At 38.5% G+C, this 17851-nt stretch overlaps 1 protein-coding gene across 2 annotated transcripts in view; it reads right to left on the bottom strand.

The window, feature by feature from the left end:
- Positions 1 to 17851, bottom strand: part of WT1 (WT1 transcription factor) — an 87605-nt gene that overhangs the window by 66383 nt on the left and 3371 nt on the right. The window contains exon 3 of one of the 2 annotated variants that reach the window (XM_051777294.1): positions 17379 to 17518. The gene's annotated coding sequence lies outside the window, so the exon portion shown is untranslated. Of the gene's footprint in view, positions 1 to 4138; positions 4217 to 17378; positions 17519 to 17851 lie in introns of those variants that run through there. The other variant, XM_051777297.1, reaches the window with a different exon arrangement.

The following is a 17851-nucleotide window of genomic DNA, read 5'->3' on the forward strand; positions in this document are numbered from 1 at the left end:
CACACCATGTACAGAATTTTCATGTTGGTAGGAGGAATGTCCTGGTCTCCTGGGACTCAGGGAAGATCACAGCTACACCTCCTGTGGAAACTGTATGTGTTCTTGCTCTGTTAGTGTCTTCTAAAACAAAAGTTGTTTCGGTAGAAAGTTTGCAATTATATAGATTAAAAGCAGCCAGAGGAAGCGCCAATTATAACAAATCATAACAGGGTACTTCACTAAAAAGATGTATTTTCAAATCAGTCTGACCACATTCCCAACTCACTTGAAGGGTGCAGTATTGCAGAGAAAGGATTTTGTATCATCACACCAAGGGCTGGCTGCAGTTATGCCATTTTGAAAATCTCTCCACTGATAAACAGCTCCACTTGTTTTTAAAGTTCTGCTTACTTATGTCTTTGTGGAACTGGCCCAATATCTCCTAAGTATACTTTAAGTTATTTTTGTTATTTTCACCTCCCAGGAATTTTTTTTCGGGGCACATCTTTTGTTTCCACAGAAGGAGCACGGACTGCTCGTGTAGTCCCAGCGTTTTCCAGGGAGACCAAAGGCAGCTGTTATCTGCCATTCCATGCTCCCGTGCCTCTGCTGGAGGCACTACTGGACGTAGTGTGCTGCAGGACAAATATCTGTTCTAAATTAAGCTCATAATCTCCCTGGTTAAGGTAGTAGTATTTGGTAAATATTAACATGAATAACTCATCTGCAGCGATCATGTATGGCTGCTTCTGCTGCACTGTCTGCTGTAAATAAACTCTGAAAGGCTGTCTAGACAGTTTATAGTCTGGAGCCGTGCAAGTGTTGAGGAAAACACCTCAAAATGTGCTTCAAGGGAATCTACACCTTTAATCTTAGCCCAAATACAACTGGGGAGGTGGGGTGCACAACACGCTGCATTCCCAAACATCTAATTTTAACTTAAACATACAATCCTTTGAATGACACAGATAGAAATTGATCCTTTGAAGGGAACTCAGGTAACTCCTGAATGGATCAAGATCATCTGTCTATGAATGGTTTGGATTTTAAAATATGTTGAAGTCACAGGTATGAGTCACTTCCCAGTTTTTAATTAAAACACGACTTCTCAAGGTGTTTGAAGAAATTTCTAAAAGAATAGGCCAAATCCTTACACATGCTATAACAACTGCTACTGTGATTAATTCAGAAACACATTCAGCTCCACATCTGAATTCAGGAGTAGCCACAGGAGAAAAAAAGAATTGCATTTTAAAAAAAAATTGTCTAATGTATAACTCTGCAACCTGAAGTCTCAAGTACTTATCTTTAAATATTGTTTTATGCCATTGTCACCAGCACCACGTATGAAGATATGGCTTACAGATGTTGTTCTAATTCATGTGAACTATTCTTACACCTGTGAGTATTCCTATTGGCTTCTGTATTAAACCAAATCATAAGAAAAAGTCCCTATAAGACAAAACCATGACTCTGAATGTAGCACTACTATTCCAGCTTTATGGCCCACGATTACTTTCTCCAAGGCAGTATTTGCCAGTTGTAGATCGACCACTGCAGATTAAAATAACCTTTTTGATAACAATTCATCACAGTTCTAACTTAGGTGGACTTAACCTTTCCTTTACATACAAAACCTGCTCATTTTTATTCTAAAAAAAAAAAAAATCAGAGGGAGGGATTGAAAATTTTACTTGTTTTTGACTTTTTTTTTTTTTTTTGTAATCTGCAGTAAACTAAACACAGATGTCTCTGAAAGTGTCGGGCTGGTGATGAGACATCACCATTTTCTTACTTGGAGAAATCTAAACATGAGTAGGGGCATCCTTCTCCGAAAGAGCTCGTAGATTTACAGCTTTGAAATCACGGACTCTGACTTGGGTTTCCCCCTCTCCCACCCTGCACCCTGACAAATCATCCTTCCCTGCTGTGACTGCTCATCCCAGTTGGCTGCACTGGCACCTGCTGGCTGTGGGCCCTGCTGAACTGCAGGCCCTGCTGAGCTGAGCTCCCATCACTGCCAATGGAGTGTTCAACACCACAGTCCTGTCCCAGGCACAGCTCCCGCCCGCTCCAGCTCTCGTCCCGACTATTTGGATCTCAGTTACCCCTATGAAGCAATTTCCTGCCTCTTCCAGGCTCATTTCTCAACTCCCAGGTAACAAATTTTCAACCTGATTACTCAGTTTACTCCAGACTCTTCTAAGGCAGTTGCATAATCTGAGCCTCTCCGCTGCAGCTGTTGTTGAAGGAAAGTTATTTATAAACTGTAGACAAAATCCTTCGATATTTACAAAAGCTACTATGCAAAACAGCAAGATATACTGCATCACACCAGGGTTATTGTTTTCACTGGGACCTCACTGTTTGTTCAGTCCTTACTGTGAGAAACCCCCAGCTGCATTTTGGATTTGACGGGGGAAAGAATGTAAAACTTCGAAGTTCTGATCACAAGTTTCCCGTTGCTAAATAAATGCCATCATTATTTTAATTAATAAAAATTCTTTCTTCTCAGAATTTAAATGGACTATGTGACCAGCAACATCAGGAATTTTATCAACATTTATCAGCATTTTATCAACTATTGGGGGAAAAGCTGCCACTGTAGTCGTGTACAATTAATCACTTTTGGTTGCCCATCATACGGTCAGAAAAAGGAAGAAACAGAAAGTTTTCAGAATACAGTATTTGCAAGACTGTTAGCCGACCTTTTTCACTGTTGCATGCACACACAGCCTAATCAGGTGAAATTAAGTTGGCAATGGGATGAAAATTAATCTAATCTTTGCTTAGATTGCATTTGTTTCTACAGATTCTGCAGTAAGGAAAAAGGCTGGGGCTCAGTATGGTATCCACCACTCCTCCACCAGTGGAGGCCCAATGGGATTCAGGCTCTAGAATGGATTTTTTTTGGATCTACCAAAGGTCACTAGGTTTGGAAAGACTCTTGAGCCATATGTGGTGGTCAGGGACCACCAGGTGGGCTGTGGAAAACTTAGAAGAAGAAAATACTGACATGAACTCGAGCCTCTCTTGTGAGTTCTTCCTTTCAATGGTAAAATAAATGAACAGGGATCCAAATTAGAAATACATTACCCAAGTTTATTAGAAGATTAATTGTACAGTAAAAGACAGAGAATCTTGGATGAACTTCTCTGCAATTCCAGTTCTAGCATTCAGCAGAGGAAATAAAAACATAACAGAGTAATGAAACACTAAGTTAGAATCACCCACCCACCAGCTGAGTAAAATACTCACTTTAAAAGTTCTTGAAAATAGAAACAGTAAAAAAGAAATGTACCCTGCTTGGGAGAGGCATGCTCTGATCATGAATATAAACTGAGAATCCTGCCTAGAATCCTGCCTAAATTCTCAACATCTAAAAGAAGAGGAATTTGGCAGTTTTAATGATATATATAAATAAGAGATATTTGTTATAGGCCACCCGAGCATGATGTCCTGTGACAGCTAAGAAAAACAGAAAAAAATTTCTTAGCCAAGAAAAGAAGGTGGAACTAAAACCATTTACAGGCTGGGGAAGAAAACATACAGAATACTGTCAATTGATATTTTCAAACATGTCAAAACATAAATAAATATGTATATATATATTTGCTACACACATCCTTATCAGTAGCACGTTCCAGAGCTATTTCAATTATCTCCACATCACACCAGGCATGATAAAACAATGACATTGAGGAACATATCACATGCTGTACACACTCTGCTTGGGAAGAATAAACTCTGGATTCAAAACTACCTATGATCTCTAACAATAAATTTTCTTCAAAACCATTTGCCACTCAGGATAGTTGAAAATGTTCATAGAGTTCCTCTAACATAATTTCTAAGAGCTTTTCAGTATCTAAACTCTAGAAAGGCACTCCCAGTCTGTGGCTTGACCCAAAAACTCAAAAGAAGGGTGCAAAATAAACAAACCTCAACCAGACAGAAGGCGTGTATGAGAGGAAGATAGCTATGTAACTCATCTCACTGGCACTTTATCAAATCCTATGTATGCTAAATTATCAATTTCAAGCTGGCACCTCTGTAAATAAGCTCTCAAAAAGAATTAGAAACACATAAACAAGGAATGATCAATGAACTTTTTTTTTTGTTTGCTCTGGAGTCAACACAGAACAACTAATAAACTTACATGCTTGAAGTGAAAGAATGAGAAGTTCCAGGCTGCACCAGCCTCCTGCTTTCTCTGCACTGCCAGTCAGAGAGGAAGGAGGAAGCTGTTCCAACTTCCAGTGCTGGCCATAAGAGACAGGACCCTTCTGAAAGTGGAAGGAAAGAGTTTCATGTCTCACTGGATGCAAAACTCCTTTGCTCTTACAAGAGAATTTTATTTCTATCTTTTTTGTCCTCAATCCATTCCCTTAGAGCTGACCAGTCCTTAACATGGTGCTTAATATGCATGTGTTGTACAAGGAGACCTGGGGGCAGTGAGCAGTAAAAGTAGTACTAAGCAGTCAAAATTGTCTCCATAAATACAGCTGAAGCCAAGCAAGGGGATTCATCACAAATAACATTTACTATAAACTCAGCAGAGCTGACACAAGTCAAGCAAGAACAGAAAATGAAATATGGTGACAACAACCTCTAAGTTTCTTTTATACCAACCCATCAATTCAGAAAAGCCTCAAGAGGCTCTGCAAACAAATGCAGGCTGGGCTGTTACATCCAGTCGCACCACAATAAAAGAATGATCCTGATTTGGTGGTAGTACCTTGATTCAGACCCACTAATCACCAAAGAAGTTTAAGGTTTTCCTTTTTTCTGGTAAAAAAACTTACTGGGCCAAAGATTCAAAGTAGCCATTGTCATTACCTAGTCTGAACCCACACATAACACAGACCATTAAATTACACCAAACTATTCCTGAATTAGTCTCAAATATTCTGGACATCAAGCACAGAAGAATTGTTAGCACACAGGAACCATCTCCATTGGATTCCCATTTTTGGTGAACAATAACAAGACTCAATACCATAGTTTTCAGGCCAAGGACAACTCATGGCAATTGAGAAATTTTTGACAGCTTTATCATCTCTCTGCCATTTGACAAACATGGAAACTGAAACTCAAAGGCATCAAAGTTAGGCACAGAGAAATTAAACTGTAATTAAAACAAAGCAAATTTATATGCACTTATGGAAGTCTGGAAATGGGGGTCTAAATGAGATTTGTGTGCTCCACAGGATTGCTGCCTGGGCCTTCACCTTACCCAGCCCACTACAGAGTCAACATAAAATAAAGAATTTCCAAGTCTCAGCACCGTTATTTCTTTTACAGGGGAAAGCTACTGCTTATTTTTATTTACATTAATTTGTTTTGTATACTTGTACAGGAACAGCACAGGATGGGAAAGCAAAAGGTATATTTTTTTATAGAAGAAACTACCGAAGTTACAGGAAGCAAATGTTCTGTTCCACAGAAGGCTCCACATGCCTGTCTAACCCAGCCATATTTCTGAGGTTAAATGATGCAAAGATAAAAAGCTGACTTTGTGAAACAAAGGTAAATAGCAACCCAGATGCTCTCGTTCATATTCTGAAGTTATTGCCATCAGCTCTGTGACCAGCACATTTCACAGCTTGTGAATTCCCACCAATCATAAATTAGGGCAGTAAGAGAGGACCAAGTACAGTCCTATAAACCTTTGCAAGGGTTTGCTTTATTTATATTCCAGTTGGGGATCCTACCAATGCTCTAAAGTTTATAGAGTACTGGAATCCAGTAGAATCCAGGCCTCAGATAATTTATTTTATATTTCTCATGGCCTGGATTATTATAACTACATATTTGCAGTGCTCCACAGGTCCACATACAAGGTAAAGAACTATGATTTATTCTTTGTCCTTCTTCCAAGCAGAACTAGGCCCACCAGGTGCAAAAAAACTGTGCAAGCTTCACAGAAAACAAGATCATGTCTCCAAGGAAGTGGAATAACCCTTCCTTGTGAGAGGCTCCATTTAGCCCTCTTGGCTCTCACACAAAAGCAAAGTAATTAAAAAAAAATAATAATAAAAATAATGGAAAAAGTTCCTAAGGTCACTGAGTTTGGTTCTGAGGGCACAACCAACAGCTAAACCCTGAATTAATAAACAGGTTCTCTTCTAAAGGAGCTTGTCCTTCTAAGTGAGATGTACTGATGACACATAAGAGGGAGAACCTTGTAATTTTGCCCTGAAAACATTATTCCCTACCATCTATTTTGTGTTCTAAGTAATATGCAACACCTACAACTTTCCAGAATCCAGCATTTGCACTTACTGTATCTTCACTTCACAGAATTTTTTTTTTCTAAGAAAGGTTATATTTAATTATGTTAAACAGCACTAAAATATTTGTGACATCTGTCAAATTAATTTTAAAAAATTCATTAGGGTCAGTGTAACTGCAATAAATACAAAATTAATAGCAAGGGGTTTCTTTTAGGGTTACATAAAAAATAACGTTTGGGATCTGTCTGAATCTGACAAAATCCAGGGAACTGGCTAGAGCCACAATTTTTCCTTAAATTCTTTGTTCCTACTTAAAAAAGGTGCCAAACAATCCATATTTTTTATCCACAGTGCTCCACGTGCTGGACTAGAGAAAGCAGTCTCAGAATTAAACTTGGGATTTAGGCAGTTCAGCTTGACTTGGCTTCCAGTTCTCCTTCTTACTATTTTGATCCATTTTTGTAAATTCTGGGAAACTACATTTAATTCTTCCCACAGCTGTTTTGAGGAAGAGTTGTCATCCACTGACGTTGCAAAATGCTCTGATCCTTCATGGCAAAACACTTTTGCTCTCTGTACTGCTGGCAGTGCCCACAGGGGCACGGCCAAAACAAGGTTTTAAATACAACCACCACTCTCCTGACTTCACTCCTTCTTTCCCTTTCTGCATTCCCTATTTTCCCCCCATGTCTTAGAAATACACCTTCTCCTGGTGCAGAGAAAAGAACGTGACAAAATATGGACCTCTGCACTGCAACAGCTGGGATCACTGGAGAATGGCATTTTCCCTTCTGTATGTTCAGCTCAAAGTATAAAAATCCAGAGGTAAATTAAATCCCATTAAATCTAGGATAGTTTTGAAATTTGTCAAGTAAATTACTTAATCTAAAAAAAAGCTCTAATGCAGAGTTTTAACTTGGAATGTATGTGCCAAGTACTGCTCAGAGCTCAGTATTTTGAAAACAACACAGTAGTGGCTTCAAGGATATATGGCTGAATCCTGCAACTTTTAGCTAAATTGAAAACAGGCAGACAGGTAAAATCCTCTTTTCCAAATTTACATCTGAATCTTTTCCCAATCACACAGAAGAAGCCATTCTCACAAGGCTTTTAAGTACATCTTAAAATTGCATTTTTATTACTTAGATCTGAGTGACAAGAAAGATGAATCACGTCACTGAATTTATTCAGCATTGCTAATTAAACTCATTCCTTGAGGCCTGGGAAGCACTAAACCACTGAAGTGTAACAGTGAAAATTAGTGATTTGAATAGAAGAATCATGAACTTTGGAAAAGAAAACATTACCCATCGGTGGAGCTCACAAAATAGCCCCTTACAGAAACTAAATAAGATTAATGAAGGCGAAGTCAAGAAAAACAACAGCTTTTAAAAGTCTTCATGTCTTATTTTTTTAAAGAGTACATAAAATAGACTCAGTGCCACTAAAAAACCTTTAACATATACATTTAACACAGAAAATAGGGAAGCAAGTTTTATAGGCCTCACCTTACTATACTGCACAGAAAAAAAAAATTCTTCAACAACAACTATTTTAAAAGCAATTAAAGAGAAAATAACCCTCAAGTATTTCCAAGTGTTTGGGTCCAAATTCTGTCCCTTCAAATTTTGTCACATTCCAGTTAAAACTGTTAACCAAGGTGTTTCAGTGGTAGCAGCAGTGCTTACTCTGAGGGAAAGAACATCCTTCCTGATTTCCTGCTGAAGAGCCTGGAGATTGGCACTCCCAGAATGCATCCCTTGGGGGCTCAGCTCCTCCACTTTGCAACAAACAAAGCACAGATGTGACCATAAAAACAGCATCACCTGTCAGAGTAATGTGGCTACTGCATCTGGAAATCCATGCTAAAGACAGCAAAGAGGAAGCCTTCAAAGTCAGAAGTCACTGGTGAAATGCTGGATTTAATTCAGGGGTTATTTTCCTGGTAGGAATATCACTGGGGCCACAAGATGCTGCCAGTTGTAAGCACATGTGACCAAGGCTTCTGGCAGTGGCAGTTAAGCTGGGATCTCCAGGGATCCCTGTGGACCAGGGAACCACAGAACAGGAGCTGCCACAGATGTCTCTCCCAGATTGCCAGGACTCCCTACCTACTCTGTGCAAATCCAAATCTGGCACTTGCCTCTGGCACTTGTGGCCTGACCTTCCAGGGCAATGACATTCTAGGGCAACACTGGAATTCCAAAACAGCCCAGCTCCTCCCATAAGTTGGCCATGGGAGACTGTGATTACTTAGTGCAGTGCCGTGCTGTGACCCCTGGTGTCACTCCCAAATCATGCTGGAACAGTCATGCAGATGTAAATCCCACTGATGTCAAAAGGCAGTTATGAGAAAACCTGAATCATCACTGGTGAGTCTGGAATTGAACCACCATAACTGTAAGAGTGGGGTTAGTCAAGCCCTCTGCTTCATTAAATAATTAATAGAGAAATGTGTACATAAATAACAGTAGCACAGACATCTAATAAAACACCCATTCCAGGACTTTATAACTTGCCTGTAAACACGTGCTTCAACGAAGATGGGATATAAAATCCCAGTCTTCCATTGTGTTCCTTTTAAAAAAAGGAAGGAAAACAACTACATGAGTTTTTAGAGTAATAAACAGATGTCCTAAGTAGTTTCATCCTAAATTGGCTGGGTTATTCTGGTTTTTTATAATGCTATATTGAGGCTACAATGCTCTGAGACCCTGCCCATCTAGCAAGCACTTGCAGCTTGCCTAGTTCTAAGGGTAAAACACAGCAAACACAATGCTTACAATGTACCTTCAGAGCAAAACTTTGCCAACAGCAGTTGGCCCAGGGTTGTGGATGGTTGTAGGTGTCACTCTCTTGGCCAAATTCATGTAATTTGTGAGTGAGCCATGCTCTGATAAATTTTTTGATGCTTCTCACAGGAGTTTCTGAGATCTGGAGACCTCAGTAACAGCAGAGCCTCCCTTCCATTGCCAGTGTTGGAGTCCAGCTGTTCTGCATATACAGGCATTTGCCCTTTTCACTATAGCATATATGAATCTGTACACTCAGAAACCTATTACTTAGAAGCAATTCATTTCTAAGAACAGAAGAAAAACCTCTTTAAAAGAAAAAAGAAGATTAATCCAGCTTACCAACAGGGCTCAGCTTTCAGACGTAAAGCCACACTGATACATGAAACCACAATACAAACCCCGTCACCTTCGTGACAAGAATATTGTAGCAATAAAAGTGCACCAGCTCTTGAAATCCTGCACTGTTTGGTGACCTGCTCCAGCGAGGTTCTGCAGAGATCCATTACCTCTAGAGGCCACGGGCTGGACCAAGCAGCAAAACACAGAAATGTGATCTCTGTCAGCCTTCACACGACACTTACAAAACTAACACACGCCGTGACATAACTGATGACTTTTGCTCAGAGCCATCGGGTGACTGAACATGCACAGCCAGGTAATTGCTCTTTAGGCAGATAGTTTTCTTGGTGATTTGGAAAGCAGGAGACCAAATGTAAAGCTCCACCAATACACACCAGGCAACCCACACAAAATCCAGCCAAATGCTAACAGGAGTAAAAACAACAAACCCAGCCATTTCTATTAAGGCTCTCTTTGAGTGCAGAATTCTGAACTGGTAAGAACATCCCTTCCTATGCTGTTCACATTCAAAGCTACTCACCAGTACAAATTACCTCTGACCATGGTTATCCAGTGAAAAAAGCTCACTTTCCAGAATCACACAGAGTCACAGAATATGCTGAGTTGGAAGGGACCCACAAGGATCATTGAGTCCAACCCTAATGCTAGGTTTATGTCAGGAATACGAGATTTAAAAGGAAAACATCAGTTGGAACTAAACTTCTGAAACTGTGCACTCCGTTTAGTAGCCTTGCTAGGAACAATATCAAGTTTGGTAGCAGCAACAAGTAAGCAAAGCTTCCTTGAAGATGCTTCTGTAAGTGTCTGATTCTATGAGTCATGTGGCTCCCTGAAGATATTTCTCATGCAAGAAGCACAACAAGATGTAGTAAACTTAAAAAAAATATAATAACATGAAGGGTAGTGCCTATGCCTAAGTTATGGAAGCAAGATAGAGCTCTTTAAAAAAATGAAATTTATCATAAAAATTTACAGAAAATAAAGAAAAACATAGTTATACATTACTTATTTGAAATACATAGTTCATGTAATTATGTCTACTGTAACTTGAAAAAAGAAGTTAAATTACAAAAACTCACAGTGCATTTAAATGGTTAAGAAGTTTCTGAAGTGTTCTTTTCCCTAAGAAAAGATATTCTCAGGTTGCAGCTCTCCTGAAAAAAATTGCTTTCCAGCATTTGAGTACTTTTAAAAAAGTATTTCTAGCCCAGCAGCACATTAGTATGTCCTTGAGGACAGAGCAAGAGAAGCACATATCACGTATCACTGTGCTTTTAGAATTAAAGAGCAAGGGAGAATAACAATGGCAGTGTAACTCCTAGAGAGAGATGGATTCTTCAGCAATGGAAATCTGCCCTGTTTTCGAGATATCTCTGCTCTCTTGTGAGAGTTTCATACAATAGTAGCTCGTTGTACTTCTGGTACCTCAGAGAGGGGTATATCCTTCAAAACCTTTGCTTCAAGACAACTTATGGGACCTCTTGCACAAAGAGGGGCAGAGCCACAGACAAATGAATAGAAGTCTGAAAAGATTTCTTCATGAGCAGAAACAGCCATGAAGAGGACCATTGTTGGCTAAGGGGGTATTCAGCAAAGGCATATTAAATAATGAAAGATACAGAGAAAACGGGCACTTGGTATTTAGTCTGTATCATAAATGACTTCTAATGAAACTAAAGTGTAACAGCATATCACTAACTAGAGAAACCCCTGGCTTTACTAGGGTTGGAAGTGGAATTTAAAACACTGCAAAGACAAGCTTCCCACTCCTCTTGGAATGGATATTTCTCAATACTCCTCACAGAATATCTTTCACTCTTTAATAAAATTGTAATTGAAAACACTATAAAAATGGTGTGATTCAATGGATCAGCTACAGACCTCTTACCATTGCAATTTGGTAATCAATGACAGATTATGAAAACATTCAGTGTTTTATTGGAGAGGGAAATTATGTTTACATTTCGTGGCATGTCAAACAGTGGCTGTAAAGAGACAAGGAAGAACCTTTCCACTCTTTTTTTCCCTGCCTTCCTTGGACAACTTGTTCTGACAGGCTGCTTTGGAGCTCCATCTATCATCCTCCAAACCATCCCCCAAAGCCATGATCAGATGCAGCATACCAAACTACATGACACATTATGACACACTCCTATGTGACCATCCTAACGCACTTGCAAAAGTGCATTCATTTACAGAACACATTAATAAAGTTTTCTTCAGAGAAAACTTCAAATTTAAGATTACACACGCTGTTTACAGTGTAGACGGTCACCAGAATGGAATTTAACTATCTTAGCCATTTGAAAAATATTGTTATATCTTGGGCTTTTAATAAGGTTTCCACAGATTTTATATGGGTCAAAGGGAGGGAAAGTGCTCCTAAGATACTTTTAAGATAACACTTCCATTTCCCTTAGAATGGAAAGTGCCTTTCTCACACCCAAAGCTGCCGAGTTCTTGATCTGCTTTTCCTCAGGTAGAGAATCCATTAAGTTGATGAAAAACTTCTCAAAAAGGGTTATGAGCTCTTTACACTTTATGCACACGGCCTCAGCTTCTTCCAGCTACTTTGAATGTTTCTGATGTGTGAATCAGCCCTGGGCCCTCGGCTGCAAGAACCACAGAGAACTGTACTGAGATGTGAAGGCAAAGCACACCGAACTCCACGACTCGGTCTGTGGATTTGGGGGCATTATTTTTTGTATCTGAGGGAGTTGTTACAGAATTCTGTGAATTTTTTCAGGATTCTTTGAGGAGCACATGGAACAAAAGCTCTCAGATTTCCTGTAAGTACCATTCTTCTGAGATTCATTTTAAGAAAATTTAAAACCCAGAACTTCCTATCTTGCCTGCTCTAACAGCAACATTTTCTCTAAGGTCTTCCCCAGACAAACAGGATATTTTGTTTACCTTTCAGTCTAATCAAATAAGACAGATTTCGTTTTGAGAAGATGTTTGGTTTGTAACGTAAAGTGCTCATTGAAAAATGTTTATGTTTTCTCTATATGTAAGGTTTTCCAGAGTCTTTGGTGGTGGCATGAGCTGTATTTCACAGCAGGCTGTGAAATGACTCTGTGAGACCCTGTCACCACCATAAGGCTGCAGGAGAGCAGTGCCAGCCATGGTGCAGCAAGGTTTGTGTCCTGACAGTGCTGACTCTGCATCAAACACTCCGTGTGTGACTTGGCAAAAGGTTCTTCCCAAAAGAATTACATTAATTACAACTAAATTCCATTATTTACAACTAAACTCCATTCTTTTAAATGCTTTTGTCTTTTTTTTTTCCCCCTAGGAGGGACTAGAGGAGGTTGATAGGGATAATATATGATGCATTATTTGACTAAAAGTTCTAACTTCTCAGTTAAAAAGGAAGCACAGAACATTCCTTAACTTCAAATTTTCATTCCTGAATCAAAAATAGATAAAAAAGATAATTCCTAAATAAGCTTAAAAAAAAGTAAAATTCCTAAAAAAACCTGCGCAAGAATGACAAGTTTTTTCCAAAATGAACTCCTCAGCAAATGGAGCAAAATGCTCCTCTTAAAAACCCAAGCAACAAGTTCTTTTACAGAAGTTCAGATCCACTTCCCCATACAGTCTTCTTCTTATGAGACTGATACTTAATAAATTGTATTAATTTGTTTGTCTCTGTTTTCACTGGAGACCCAGAAAGGCCAAGCTCATTTTCTCTGTGCAAACCCAAGGGGAGACCACACCATTTACCAGAACAGAAATCACTTTTCCCTATTCCAGCGCAGCAGTCTGGTTGTTGTATTGGTTGTCATTATCAGATGAGAAATAAAGTAGGTTTTTATATCATTCCTGCCCCAAACCCAGCAGTTCTACAATATCTGAAGCATAAATATACAATACTGTTTTCAAGTGTCTTAAATTGTCCAGTTTTGGTCAAGGAGTTTGGTGACTCCCAGAGGAAACCTGGCAACGGTAAGGAGAGATCAGAAGGATAATGAAAAACCTGTAATAAGTACGATGTTTTTAATATGATATTTTGTAGAGTGTGTGACAGAAATCACACAAAAATCATTCCACAAAAATGCTAAAAACCTTTGAGAAATAATTAAGTCATTTAGATGCAGTTTTAGTTTAAATGTGAACTTGCACATGGTAGATGTGATTTTATACATATCTATGTATAACCCAGAAAATCTGTAGGCAACGTACAGAAATGATAACGATCACTGGATAAAAACCACTATAGATTAATGAAAAAATCTGAACAAATCCTGAGCTGCCCAGGGAAGGGTACACAGTTCTGACAGATCCCTTAGTACAAATGGTGGGAGTAAAACATATCCACATGATAATCACATCCTTCCCAAAATTGAAAACGTATGTGAAAGTCATGGTGGTCTTGCAAAAATATAAACTCATAAACGATTTTTTGATTTGGTGTCATCATTCATTTCTTTCATTTGAGAAATCAGTTTTAGTAGGCCATACAAAGATTGATGGCTTTTTCATAAAAGGATATTTTATGAAATAGTGAAATGTAGCATATTTCTACCTGATAAATGCAGAGACCTGTAAACTTTGAACCCACATTGGCCTTTGTTGCTCATGACCCTGTTTAAGTGATTTATTTTCTTTTAACAACTACAGTCTGCAGGAGGTAGAATATACTGTGTAGATCTTTAATTCTGTTGAAAATTGAACAGTTTAAACAGAATGGCTGACATTAGAAGACCTATTTCAGAAAAGTCATATTATCTTCATTTCAGTATCCCTTTTAGGAGCAATATTTATGGTTGGAGAAAATGCATAATTTGTAAAAGCAACTTGGTAGGCTGCTGCAGAGCAATGGAGGAGTTGGCATCCTTGGCCCCACATCAGGGTGTCTAGTGGACTGCATCAAAGCTAGAGACTCTGGAAACCTGGCATGTGTAAAGGCATAAAATCAGAAAACTTGCCTGTTGCCTAGAAGAACGTCTTGAGGGAGCTGAACAATCCCCCACCCTTGTGAAACATTCGGATTTCAAAGATTTAGCAAATTCCAAGGAAATAATACTCTGCTAGATTTTTTCTGCCAGGCTCTCAATACAATGGCAGATTTATCTTTGACTAAAGAGAATTCAGTTTCTCTCTTTGCCCTCCCTTTGCTGCTTTTTATTTGCATTTTGTTACTGTGCAACGAAGTCAAACAGCACCATAAGCAAATTTCCTACTCCTTGGTGTGAATGTCACCATGGAAGTTAAGCAGATCTGTCTTCTTCTACACGTAGGGAGAAACCACCTCAAATCCAAAATATTTTTCCAGATAGTCCCACTGTGTTTCACAACAGTGGGGACTGATGTCAGGTAGTTTCCCCAGTAGCAACACATCACAATACTGCTCTAACAGTCTTCATCAGATGACAGGCCTACAGAATCTTAGCAGGCTTTTAAGGTGTATCTCAGCATTATCACACAGTGCCCAAGGCTCCAGCTTACAAAATTAAAGGGATATGATCAGAGAAATTAATAATGTTTTTTAAAAATTCTGTTTTGAAGTTGCTCATTCATGAAACAAGCTTCTCATGTTAAGCTCAAATTCCATGTTTATGAAACATCTCATGAATATATGGCGCTTTAATAAAAACAATAAATGTTTAAAGCTCCCCTACTTTTCTCTGCTCTTCATTATTAGAAATAAATCTTATGAAGCAGATAAAAGTATTACAATTAATCCCTCCTGAATGGAGACAGTATGTACTATTATTTTCAATATGAGAGAAACTGGCTTTGACTAGAGTGGCAACAACCAGTAAACTGATTTTATAGTTTTGATTTATTGAATATTAGGAAATAGACTTTTTTAATAATAACTCCATTTAAGTATTCATTAAAATGGAATTAGTACACAGAGGGCCAGATTCTGATATCTATATTCTTGTCAGACAGCATTTTATTACAGAAAAGTCTCGCTGACATCAGTGGGATTACTTGTAAAAGACCCTTCAGCATGAGTGAGAACACAGAACTAGAGCCTAACAGGGTACAGATGACTACAGAGGTTTTTGGTTCTCCTCCCTGACCCCCAGGTGCTCCACACACCCTTTGGGAATGGCTGGACCAGGATGGAACTGTGTGCCTGAGGCACTTCATCTCCACTGGTCTCCCAAAAACCTGAGTCACCTCGTCCCTGCCCCAGGTACACGGGATGTGAAATATATTTCCTCATCCTCACAAGGGAAATAATTCCCAAGTGCTGATTATTTTGCTTTAGACCTTATGCTAAAGATACTGATCTTCATAGGTCTTTCAGTCTGAGTAAGCTTGACCTGAAGAATGCAGAGCACATGTTGCCATAAAAAAGCACTATGAAGATGAATTTTAAGTTATGGGAAAAGTCACTCAGAGGGGAAAAAAATAGGGGGCTATTAAGGGATCATGGCTGCATATCCATTTCTCTAAATTACACAGCAGAAGAGAAGGCCATCCTGTGTTTTTGTTTTGTACACTCCTGATTTAAATATGCAACTAAACAAATTCCAGTAAACTCTTGTGATGGCACTGGGTAAAGAGAACTGGTTTAGTTATAAATGCTGTTGATAGTTAGAAAAAGAATATGGATTTTTTCCACAAATAACCTAAAATATCTCTCAAACTCTAGCACCTGTACTATGTTTCTTTATTCAGTAATCTCTCTAACAGGGGAGGAGGCTGAGAAATTTGACCTTTATGCATAAAGAAATGACGGATGAGCAAATAGTGAATGCCCTAACTTATCTTTCATTCAAAATTATTTGGCAAATTATTTTGAACATACACAGGTCATATCTGGAATATGCTTCTACTCTTTGACTGGATGAACATAGTTGGAATCCAGTCCTGACAGCAAACACTTCACAGTCTATTCAGTGTACATTGCACCCTTCCCTCTCTAAAGGGCTGCTGTTTCTGCAGAATCCCTTAGCAGAAAACTCATTTGCTGATAGAAAAACAAGTATGGTCAAAACCAATTTGTTTGATACTCTTTTAAAATATAAAAAAGTCTAATTTTTGGTTTATTGTAGTATAACGTGTATAGCATAATATAATATAACACAGTATAATCAGTAAACAGAGTACTTACTAATTTTTAACTTTGGTTTAAAAACTGTCCAACACTAGAGGTTTCTATTGTATAGTTCTCAAAGGTCAGACTTGAAAGTTTAAACTTCAGGTTCTACTGAGATAAAGGCACTGTGCTTTGCAAAGTTATGCCATTATCCCTGGTTATAATCTTCACTGACTTCAGAAATAATTGCTTTCCTTAAACAAAAAGGAAGTCTGATTCTAATTTGCTATCTAGATCTACATTCTTATATTCTTTTTATAGATTTTTGAACAAGTTATCACTGGAATCTTCCTTCACTCAAACGTAAGTGAAAGTTTTATCTTACCTCAGATATCACAAAAATAATTTATGACTAAGGAAACAAAACCTTTTGTCTCACACATATTTCTTTGCGACAGCTGTGGTATTTCACTGCAAGCACAAAAGCTGTGATGGTCTGGACTGCAATCAACCATTTTTAATAGGAAATTTTTACAGACTTTTAATAAGATCTCCTAACATAATTTATGGGGAGAGGTTTTGAAGTGAAGAGGCATTGTTTGGCAAAGTGTTCTTCCTCTAATCTCAGGAAATTTAAATAATTGAGTGCTCATTTCCTCTAAACTTAGGATTTCTCCTTAAAAATGGTTAAGAAAAACACCTGCTACACTAGCAGCAAAATAAGCACATCAAGAGTCGAAAAAAAAATATATTGCTAAATACTTTTCAAAGGCAAAACTCCATGTCAGAACCTAATATTATTAATAATAATGCAATATTGAAGTTTGCTTCTTCAGCTCAAAAATTTTACTACATATTTTGAATGAAGAGAGCATGTTGGTCAGGATGAGTGCAGGAGTTTTTTTTAACTCTACAGTTACTCCAGGGGAACTGGAGTAAGTGGAAAAAAGTAGAGAATTTACAAATTACAAGAAAATCAGATAAAAACCCAAAAGTTACTATACTTACAGAAGTTATCCAGAGTTCCTCTGACTATGGAACTTGGCTGGAAAAAGAAGGACAACAAGCTTCCCCTGAGATCTCTGATATGTCTTGCAAGAAGAGGCTCAAAGGGTATTTTAGCAGTTTCCCTTTAGTCCCAGAGAGATCTAGGGAAAAACCAGAAACATAAGTAAGAAGCACATTTCCATGCATTGATAAAGCTAATCAAAGCTCCTAAATACGAAACAGATTTAGTTTGGCTGAGTGGGAATTTGGAAAAAGTTTTGAATTATTTTTTACCTTTTCTGAGTAACTCATAGGCCATAATTCTGACTTTAACTAATAGCTGACTTAACTGTGCTCCCCCCACCCCGTCTAGGCTGGCTAGAACAACTCTCCCAAAGGAGGAAAAAAGAGAGGGAAAACCTTTGAAGGAAGGAGGCATGAACAGCCCAGGTACAGTCGCGGTACCCGGGATTCGTCCGGGTCACTGCGTGCCC

Source organism: Manacus candei, unplaced genomic scaffold, assembly GCF_025592945.1.
Source record: "Manacus candei isolate 608988 ecotype Guabito, Panama unplaced genomic scaffold, ASM2559294v1 h1tg000009l, whole genome shotgun sequence".
Taxonomy (NCBI): Eukaryota; Metazoa; Chordata; class Aves; order Passeriformes; family Pipridae; genus Manacus; species Manacus candei.